Source organism: Trichomycterus rosablanca, chromosome 1 (genome assembly GCF_030014385.1).
Source record: "Trichomycterus rosablanca isolate fTriRos1 chromosome 1, fTriRos1.hap1, whole genome shotgun sequence".
Classification (NCBI taxonomy): domain Eukaryota; kingdom Metazoa; phylum Chordata; class Actinopteri; order Siluriformes; family Trichomycteridae; genus Trichomycterus; species Trichomycterus rosablanca.
Window position 1 is genome coordinate 474,251 of NC_085988.1, and position 10,758 is coordinate 485,008.

At 42.7% G+C, this 10,758-nt stretch overlaps 1 pseudogene; it reads left to right on the forward strand.

The window, feature by feature from the left end:
* The window catches only part of LOC134331611 (zinc finger protein 850-like), a 150,444-nt pseudogene that overhangs the window by 29,682 nt on the left and 110,004 nt on the right, over positions 1–10,758 (forward strand).

The window sequence follows — 10,758 nt, forward strand, 5'->3', positions numbered from 1 at the left end:
CAATAAAACATGCAAATATTTTAGAGTTATTTTAAACTACATATAAACTACATATTTTTGGATCAGGGTGTGTAGGGTGTAAATATGATCGGTAGTGCGGTAATTTGGTAGAAAACCAATCTGACTTTTACTCAGGACGTTGTGTTGGGTAAGGAAGTGTAATAATCGTGAGTTAATTATACTACAGAATAACTTCCCCAGGTTACTGCTCACACAGATGCCCCGGTAATTATTTGGGTCGAATTTATCTCCACTTTTGTAGATGGGTGTTATGAGACCTTGATTCCAGATTTCAGGGAAGGAACCGACACTCAGAACCAGGTTAAAGACTTTTAACATCGCCAGGTGAAATTTGGAGCTGTTGTGTTTGATCATTTCATTCAGGATCCTGTCAGGTCCTGATGATTTCTTTGTTTTTAGTTTTTTAATGTTGTCTTTAAGTTCCTGCTCAGTAATGAGAGAGTCTAGAGGATTCTGGTGGTTTTTAACAGCCCGTTCCAGTTCCTCTAATTTACTAATAATTTGATTTTGTTCAGGATTTGAATCTAATTCTACATTTTTAAAGAGTGATTGGAAATGGGTTGTCCAGATATCCCCATCCTGAATGGCCAATTCTTCCTGTTCTCTATGTTTTAATTTGTTCCAATTGTCCCAGAATTGATGTGTGTTGATCGATTGTTCAATAATTGTTAGTTGTTTTTGGGTGTACTGAGCTTTTTTGGTTCTGAGTGTACGTTTATATTGTTTGAGGGTTTCACAGTAAAGAAGTCGTGTGTTGCTGTTGTTTGGGTCTCTGTGTTTTTGGTTTGATATTTTACGGAGTTCTGTTCTTAACATTTGACAGTCTTTGTCGAACCAGCTGTCATCTTTTGTAGATTTAGGTTTTGATTTAGATTTAATTTTTAATTGAGCTTTATTTGCTGTATTTTTAAAGATCTGATTAATATTTTTAACTGCCTGATTTACTCCTTTTTTACTGTGAATGTACGCAGTGTCCAGAAAGTTATCTAAGCTAGTTTGGATTTCTGTGCTGCTAATTGCTTTCTGGAACTCTTCTGCGCTGTTCTCAGCCCATCTGTAGGATCTGGAGATGCTGTACAGCTTACTGGGCCGTGTGTGTGTGGTGGGGTTAGTTTCTGTCTTTTTAATGAACACAGTAATTTGGCTGTGATCAGACAGAGGGGTTAGAGGTTTAACAGTAAATGCACTGAGAGAGAAAGGGTCTAAATCTGTTATTGCATAATCTACTGTACTATTACCAAGAGGTGAGCAGAACGTGAATCTTCCTAATGAGTCCCGTCGAGTTCTACCGTTGACGATGTACAGACCTAAAGTTCGACAGAGCTGCAGGAGGTCTTTACCATTTTTGTTAGTAACGTGATCATAATTGTTTCTGTGGTTTAGGTTCGAATTGGTATTAAGAATTTGGTTGTTATTGAATCTGTTTCCCTGATCATTTATAATATCAGGTTGGGTTCCTGTTCTGGCGTTCAGGTCTCCACAGACGAGCACGTTTCCCTGGGTTTGGAAATGGCAGGTCTCTCTCTCCAGCTCTGAGAACATGTCTTCAGAGTAGTATGGAGATTCTGATGGAGGGATATAAATGGCACAGAGAAACAGATCCTTCTGTGATGATAGTATAGTTTTGTTTATTTTTAGCCAAATGTGGTATTTTCCAATTTTCATAATGTTTATTAGCGTGTGTAGGTGTGATTTGTACCAGATTATCAGACCTCCTGAATCTCTGCCTTGGCGCACTGTGCTAAGTTTTTGGGAGGGTAGTATGATTTCTCTGTAGTCACGGGGACAGTGAGTGACCGTGTCGGCCTTGCACCATGTTTCCTGTAGGATGATGATGTCAAGGTTTTTAATGTGTGTGTGGAAGTCAGTGTGTACGCTTTTTAATCCGAAGGCAGAGGAGCTCAGGCCTTGGATGTTCCAATTACTAACAGTAAGTGACATTGTGCAGATTGCAGTGTATAGTGTTTAAAATGAGATAAACTTTGTAAAATTATCAGATTTATTTATATATATATATATATATACACAGTGTATCACAAAAGTGAGTACACCCCTCACATTTCTGCAGATATTTAAGTATATCTTTTCACGGGACAACACTGACAAAATGACACTTTGACACAATGAAAAGTAGTCTGTGTGCAGCTTATATAACAGTGTAAATTTATTCTTCCCTCAAAATAACTCAATATACAGCCATTAATGTCTAAACCACCGGCAACAAAAGTGAGTACACCCCTAAGAGGCTACACCCCTAAATGTCCAAATTGAGCACTGCTTGTCATTTTCCCTCCAAAATGTCATGTGATTTGTTAGTGTTACTAGGTCTCAGGTGTGCATAGGGAGCAGGTGTGTTCAATTTAGTAGTACAGCTCTCACACTCTCTCATACTGGTCACTGAAAGTTCCAACATGGCACCTCATGGCAAAGAACTCTCTGAGGATCTTAAAAGACGAATTGTTGCGCTACATGAAGATGGCCGAGGCTACAAGAAGATTGCCAACACCCTGAAACTGAGCTGCAGCACAGTGGCCAAGATCATCCAGCGTTTTAAAAGAGCAGGGTCCACTCAGAACAGACCTCGCGTTGGTCGTCCAAAGAAGCTGAGTGCACGTGCTCAGCGTCACATCCAACTGCTGTCTTTGAAAGATAGGCACAGGAGTGCTGTCAGCATTGCTGCAGAGATTGAAAAGGTGGGGGGTCAGCCAGTCAGTGCTCAGACCATACGCCGCACACTACATCAAATTGGTCTGCATGGCTGTCACCCCAGAAGGAAGCCTCTTCTGAAGTCTCTACACAAGAAAGCCCGCAAACAGTTTGCTGAAGACATGTCAACAAAGGACATGGATTACTGGGACCATGTCCTATGGTCTGATGAGACCAAGATTAATTTGTTTGGTTCAGATGGTCTCAAGCATGTGTGGCGGCAATCAGGTGAGGAGTACAAAGATAAGTGTGTCATGCCTACAGTCAAGCATGGTGGTGGGAATGCCATGGTCTGGGGCTGCATGAGTGCAGCAGGTGTTGGGGAGTTACATTTCATTGAGGGACACATGAACTTCAATATGTACTGTGAAATACTGAAGCAGAGCATGATCCCCTTCCTCCGGAAACTGGGTCGCAGGGCAGTGTTCCAGTATGATAATGACCCCAAACACACCTCTAAGACGACCACTGCTTTATTGAAGAGGCTGAGGGTAAAGGTGACGGACTGGCCAAGCATGTCTCCAGACCTAAACCCAATAGAACATCTTTGGGGCATCCTCAAGCGGAAGGTGGAGGAGCGCAAAGTCTCGAATATCCGCCAGCTCCGTGATGTCGTTATGGAGGAGTGGAAAAGCATTCCAGTGGCAACCTGTGAAGCTCTGGTAAACTCCATGCCCAGGAGAGTTAAGGCAGTTCTGGGAAATAATGGTGGCCACACAAAATATTGACACTTCAGGAACTTTCACTAAGGGGTGTACTCACTTTTGTTGCCGGTGGTTTAGACATTAATGGCTGTATATTGAGTTATTTTGAGGGAAGAATAAATTTACACTGTTATATAAGCTGCACACAGACTACTTTTCATTGTGTCAAAGTGTCATTTTGTCAGTGTTGTGCCATGAAAAGATATACTTAAATATCTGCAGAAATGTGAGGGGTGTACTCACTTTTGTGATACACTGTATATATATATTTTTTGTGTTTATACATATGTATATACTTATGTTTATCTTTAAATATAGATATTTATATTTATCTATCTATCTATCTATCTATAATGGTTTTTATTGAGCTACAATGACAGAATTTAGACTTAGCATGTATGCTAACATAATTCAGTGTGGTCAGCCATATTGAGAACATTGACATTTACCTCAGATATGATGTCAGATAACTAATAATGGTTTTTATTTAGCTACAATGTCAGAATTTAGACTTAGCATGTATGCTAACACAATTCAGTGTGGTCAGTCATATTGGGAACATTAACATTTACCTCAGATATGATGACAAATAACTAATAATGTGTTTTATTGAGCTACAATGACAGAATTTAGACTTAGCATGTGTGTATGTATGCTGGAAAAGTGAGGAAAATGAGTGACAGGAAACAGTAAAGTTTGGACACATTTTAATGTGGTAAACAGTTCGAAGGCAGAGCGTAGACTGTGCAAAGTCCTTGTTTTTTCTGAATGACAATCTTTTTCATTTATATTTTGTTGAGTGATGCTTTGTTAATGTTATATATAATAAACACAATCAGACCTTTTTGTCTAATTGAGACCTTTGTTTTTGTATTTTATAATTTATTGTTTTAACACTGTTTCATGTTGAGTATATAAATAAAGCCATTTAAACAATAGCCACTTGATACAATTTTTTTTTTTACATTAGTAATTCATTTTACATGTAATTTGGTAATAAATTAATTCAAGCAACAAAAACATCTAAGGAGCCACTTGGGAGCTAAAAGAGCCGGAATTCCCATTACTAGTTCTAACAGCAGAGGAAAACAGTTTGAGACTCTTTTATAAACCTTTAAAAAGAGACCACTGTTCCATGTACTTAATGGATACAGAAAAACAAAAACATCCTACCTGCACCATCCCTCTAATAAACCCGTTCTTAATCTGGTCCATCCTCGTAACTCCAAGCGAGAATCACAGCATCTTCATCTCCATGCTCTCCTGAATTTGCTCTTCTAGTCTTGCTGCGATTCATTTAATCCACAATTATAATAGTCCATGATGACTTCTACCTAACCTCATTAGTCAGACTGTCCATGACCATTACAAACAGGAAAGGGTGCAGAGAGAGGAGCTGTGGAATTATGTGAGGACACCAAGAGTGGCAGAATAATGAAGTATGTGAATGTGGTGTAAAATATATATGATGTTGAGCAGTGAGATGTTCAGAAGTAAATACAGACAGGTTTGAGGTGGAGGGGGTACTGCATCATGGACCAGCTCTGAGTCCGGCCTTCCACTACTTCTCCATCAACACACTTTGCTGGCATGAAACCATAATGCTGCTCACAAATCCTCAACTCTCTTCTCAACCTAGTTCTTCTTCTCTTTCCCAGATCTTCATGCTGTGGCTGATGAACTTTATTCCTCTGTAGTTGCTGCAGCTCTGCACATCACCCTTATTCTTAAAAACTGGAACAGTTACGCTTCCTCTTCACTCCTCAGGCATCCTCGTACATTCCATCATTTTGTTAAACAATCTACTTAAAAACTCCACAGCCATCTCTCCTAAACATCTCCATGTCTTCACTGGTACGTCATCTGAGCCAACTGCCTTTCCACTCTTCATTTTCTATTTGGCTGCCCTCACTTCCTCCTTGCTAATCCAAGACACTCTCTGGCTCACTATCTGTACGTTCTCCAACCTTCTCTCTCCTATTTTGTTCATTCATCATCTCAATAAACTCTTTCCATCTTCTCAATACACTGTCCTCATTTATCAGCACATTCCCGTCTGCATCCTTTATTATTCTAACCTGCTGTAAATCCATTCCAGCTCTGTTCCACTGTCTGGCAAATCCCTCCAATCTGTAAGGTTTCCTGCGGCGTTGGGGTTAACCTACCTTGGTCCCCGGCGTTGCAGGAATTACAGATCCTCTGGAACAAAGGCCTTAAATTAGAGGTCTCCTAATTAAGGCTGACGACCTGCAGCTGCACCTGCTTATTTAAGCAGGCACCATGCAGCCACAGGTTGTCATGCCTTTAGCCCTGTTTCGTTTGGTTTGGTTGCTTTTTGTTTTTTCAGTCCCAGCCACAGCAAGGTGTGGTTGGTGACTTAGCCATCAGGCTCTCCGAACTTTGCGACGGCGAGTTCGGCGTGTTCCTTGCACAATACGGGTTGGTTTCATTCCAGCTTCGGCTTGGTGACAAACCACCCGATTCCCGAACTTCGCGACGGTGAGTTCGGTGTATCCCCGAACATCGCGACGGCGAGTTCGGCGTGTTCCTTGCACTATACGGGTTGGCTGTTTTCCCCCGCCGCTTATGCGGTCTTTGGGAATTCAGCCCACGAGCCTGTTATGCAAGCGCTCCGGGTGTGTTCCTTGCACTATACGGGTTGGCTGTTCTCCCCCGCCGCTTATGCGGTCTTTGGGAGTTCAGCCCATGAACCCGTTATGCAAGCGCTCCGGGATGGCTGTTTTTTCCCCGCCGCTTAAGCGGTCTTTGGGAATACAGCCATCGCTCCGAACGACGCGACGGCGAGTTCGGTGTGTTTCTCGCGCTAAACGGATTGGTTGCATTCCAGCTGCGGCTGACGTTCAAGCCATCCGTTTCCCCGAACATCGCGACGGCGAGTTTGGTGTGTTTCTTGTTTCCTAGAGGTGAGTTTCTGCCTGGTGACAGCATGGTGCGACTAGTGACAGAGCCACCGGTTTCCTCGGACTGCGCGGACGCGGGTCCGGATCATTCTCTTGTTTCCTATAGGTGAGCTTCTGCCTGGTGACAGCATGGTGCGACTAGTGACAGAGCCACCGGTTTCCTCGGACTGCGCGGACGCGGGTCCGGATCATTCTCTTGTTTCCTATAGGTGAGCTTCTGCCTGGTGACAGCATGGTGCGACTAGTGACAGAGCCACCGGTTTCCTCGGACTGCGCGGACGCGGGTCCGGATCATTCTCTTGTTTCCTATAGGTGAGCTTCTGCCTGGTGTCAGCATGGTGCGACTAGTGACAGAGCCACCTGTCCCCGGACATTGCGACGGCGAGTTCGGGTTATTTCCTCTATGGAGAAGCTCCTGTCCTGCAATGCCGGTCGCGACGGCCTCGCAAGTTGCGATGGGGATTCGCGACTCGGTTAAGTTTTCTTATGTTTAACGTTATATCCCTGATTATTATTTGTTTACTTTTATTAATAAATTTTTTGTTATTTAACTCTGCATCTTGGGTCCTCCTTTTTCCTCCCACGTAACACAATCACCTTCCTTAGTCTCCAGCTTCTTATTCAGCTAGCCATACATCCTTTACTTAGCCTTTTACCACTCCTCACTTTGCCTAACGCCACATCTCCTTGTTCTTCTGTCGATTCTCTTTGCCTTTCTGAAGATACCAGTTATTTTTGGCAAGTTCATTTTTTTTGCACTTTCACCTCCAAGTCTCTTTTTCTTTCTTCCTCTGTCCAACACCAAGTATTTTACTAGCTGATTCCCTTACCACTTTATTGGTTATAGCCCAGTTGTCTGGCACCCTTTACCACTACAATATTCTTTTAACCATCTAATCCTTGGTTCTATAAGCTGATGCCACTGAGGCCACCACAACTGATCTGACATTTTTTGCCTATTTGTTTTTTATTTAGTGCACTTTTATTGGCTCTTCCCTTATTTTTATTATTCTAAAGTTTCTTTAGCTACACTTACAGTGGGGGAAATAAGTATTTGATCCCCTGCTGATTTTTTATCTGAAGTTTACCCCCTCACAAAGACTTGAGCAGTCTATAATTTTTATGGAAGGTTTATTTTAACAGAGAGAGACAGAATATCAACAAAAAATCCAGAAAAAAAACATTAAATAAAAGTTATAAATTAATTTGTATTTAATTGAGGGAAATAAGTATTTGATCCCCTACCAACCAGCAAGAATTCTGACCCCCACAGTCCGGTTATGTGCACAAAAGGCACACAAATTAGTCCTGTCCCTGTATAAAAGACTCCTGTCACAGAATCAGTTTCTTCCGTTCAAATCTCTCGACCACCATGGGCAAGACCAAAGAGCTATCAAAGGACGTCAGGGACAAGATTGTAGACCTGCACAAGGCTGGAATGGGCTACAAGACCATCAGCAAGAAGCTTGGTGAGAAAGAGACCACTGTTGGTGCGATCATTCGAAAATGGAAGAAATACAAGATCACAGTCAACCACCCTCACTCTGGAGCTCCATGCAAGATCTCACCTGGTGGGGTAAGAATGATTCTGAGAAAGGTGAGGTCAGTCCAGAATTACACGGGAGGAGCTTGTCAATGATCTCAAGGGAGCCGGGAGCAGAGAAATGCTGGATATGACCCCAAGAACACCATCCCCACCGGGCATTTCTTTGCCTCCAAACACGGCGAGTGGAGTTGATGCCAAAGAGCTCAATTTTGGTCTCATCTGACCATATCACATTCTCACAAGCTTTCTCTGAATCATTCAGGTGTTCATTGGCAAACTTCAGACGGGCCTGTACATGAGCCTTCTTGAGCAAAGGGACTTTGCGGGCACTGCAGGATCTCAATCCATTACGGCGAAGTGTGTTACTAATGGTTTTCTTGGTGACTGTGCTCCCGGCTCCCTTGAGATCATTGACAAGCTCCTCCCGTGTAATTCTGGACTGACCTCACCTTTCTCAGAATCATTCTTACCCCACCAGGTGAGATCTTGCATGGAGCTCCAGAGCGAGGGTGATTGACTGTGATCTTGTATTTCTTCCATTTTCGAATTATCGCACCAACAGTGGTCTCCTTCTCACCAAGCTTCTTGCTGATGGTCTTGTAGCCCATTCCAGCCTTGTGCAGATCTACAATCTTGTCCCTGACGTCCTTTGATAGCTCTTTGGTCTTGCCCATGGTGGTCGAGAGATTTGAACAGAAGAAACTGATTCTGTGACAGGAGTCTTTTATACAGGGACAGGACTAATGTGTGCCTCATGGGCACATAACCGGTCTGTGGGGGTCAGAATTCTTGCTGGTTGGTAGGGGATCAAATACAGTGTATCACAAAAGTAAGTACACCCCTCACATTTCTGCAAATATTTTATTATATCTTTTCATGGGACAACACTATAGAAATAAAACTTGGATATAACTTAGAGTAGTCAGTGTACAACTTGTATAGCAGTGTAGATTTACTGTCTTCTGAAAATAACTCAACACACAGCCATTAATGTCTAAATGGCTGGCAACATAAGTGAGTACACCCCACAGTGAACATGTCCAAATTGTGCCCAAATGTGTCAATATTTTGTGTGACCACCATTATTATCCAGCACTGCCTTAACCCTCCTGGGCATGGAATTCACCAGAGCTGCACAGGTTGCTACTGGAATCCTCTTCCACTCCTCCATGATGACATCACGGAGCTGGTGGATGTTAGACACCTTGAACTCCTCCACCTTCCACTTGAGGATGCGCCACAGGTGCTCAATTGGGTTTAGTCCATCACCTTTACCTTCAGCTTCCTCAGCAAGGCAGTTGTCATCTTGGAGGTTGTGTTTGGGGTCGTTATCCTGTTGGAAAACTGCCATGAGGCCCAGTTTTCGAAGGGAGGGGATCATGCTCTGTTTCAGAATGTCACAGTACATGTTGGAATTCATGTTTCCCTCAATGAACTGCAGCTCCCCAGTGCCAGCAACACTCATGCAGCCCAAGACCATGATGCTACCACCACCATGCTTGACTGTAGGCAAGATACAGTTGTCTTGGTACTTCTCACCAGGGCGCTGCCACACATGCTGGACACCATCTGAGCCAAACAAGTTTATCTTGGTCTCGTCAGACCACAGGGCATTCCAGTAATCCATGTTCTTGGACTGCTTGTCTTGGCTTTCTTGTGCGTCAGCTTTCTTCTGGGATGACGACCATGCAGGCCGAGTTGATGCAGTGTGCGGCGTATGGTGCAACCTCTGAGGCAATGCTGGCAGCACTCATGTGTCTATTTTTTAAAGCCAACCTCTGGATATGACGCCGAACACGTGGACTCAACTTCTTTGGTCGACCCTGGCGAAGCCTGTTCCGAGTGGAACCTGTCCTGGAAAACCGCTGTATGACCTTGGCCACCATGCTGTAGCTCAGTTTCAGGGTGTTAGCAATCTTCTTATAGCCCAGGCCATCTTTGTGGAGAGCAACAATTCTATTTCTCAAATCCTCAGAGAGTTCTTTGCCATGAGGTGCCATGTTGAATATCCAGTGGCCAGTATGAGAGAATTGTACCCAAAACACCAAATTTAACAGCCCTGCTCCCCATTTACACCTGGGACCTTGACACATGACACCAGGGAGGGACAACGACACATTTGGGCACAATTTGGACATGTTCACTGTGGGGTGTACTCACTTATGTTGCAGCTATTTAGACATTAATGGCTGTGTGTTGAGTTATTTTCAGAAGACAGTAAATCTACACTGCTATACAAGCTGTACACTGACTACTCTAAGTTATATCCAAGTCTCATTTCTATAGTGTTGTCCCATGAAAAGATATAATGAAATATTTGCAGAAATGTGAGGGGTGTACTCACTTTTGTGATACACTGTACTTATTTCCCTTAATTAAATACAAATTAATGTATAACTTTTATTTAATGTTTTTTTTTCTGGATTTTTTGTTGATATTCTGTCTCTCTCTGTTAAAATAAACCTTCCATAAAAATTATAGACTGTTCAAGTCTTTGTAAGGGGGTAAACTTACAAAATCAGCAGGGGATCAAATACTTATTTTCCCCACTGTATGTCCATATACTTATATTAGGCCTAGTATTTCTTCACTTCTCACTGCTTACAAGCTGAGCATGCAGCTCTGAACATTGTTTTGGCTAGTTGTGATCTTGTTTATTAAAACTCTTCTTCTCTCTAAAACTTTCTCATGTAATCCTGTGTTTATAAAAACTGTTTTCTGTTAATAAACTGAGACATTCATACTTTGACTTGGTGTCTTGTCTGGGTGCTTTCCTCGTGCACCAGATTCACTGAATGATTCTTCTCCTGGTTAAGTTCTTTCTATTAGCTCAAAGGATGGGACTTTGGGTGACTGAGTA